The sequence below is a fragment of the Oryzias melastigma genome, linkage group LG24 (assembly GCF_002922805.2).
Source record: "Oryzias melastigma strain HK-1 linkage group LG24, ASM292280v2, whole genome shotgun sequence".
Lineage (NCBI taxonomy): Eukaryota > Metazoa > Chordata > Actinopteri > Beloniformes > Adrianichthyidae > Oryzias > Oryzias melastigma.
The window spans coordinates 627,066-627,341 of NC_050535.1; positions in this window are offsets into that span (position 1 = coordinate 627,066).

Below are 276 nucleotides of genomic sequence, written 5' to 3' on the forward strand. Positions count from 1 at the left end.
TGTGAAGAGTTTTGGAGAAGAAACTTGGTTTTACTAGAGATCTGAACTGTTTTGGAAAAGTGTAAGTGTGTTTAGCCAAAGGATCTTTTATTTTAATAAATTTAATTTCTGTTTCAATAAATGAACCAAAGCAACAGGGAAAAACTGTAAGACCAGATCTAGGCATGGGCACGGTGGGGCAATGCCCCCCCAAATTTCAGGACTGCCCCCCCAAACGTGACACCATCCAAACCAGAAAAACACAGCGCGCTCTGCTCTCTCTGGCTCCCATTCTAA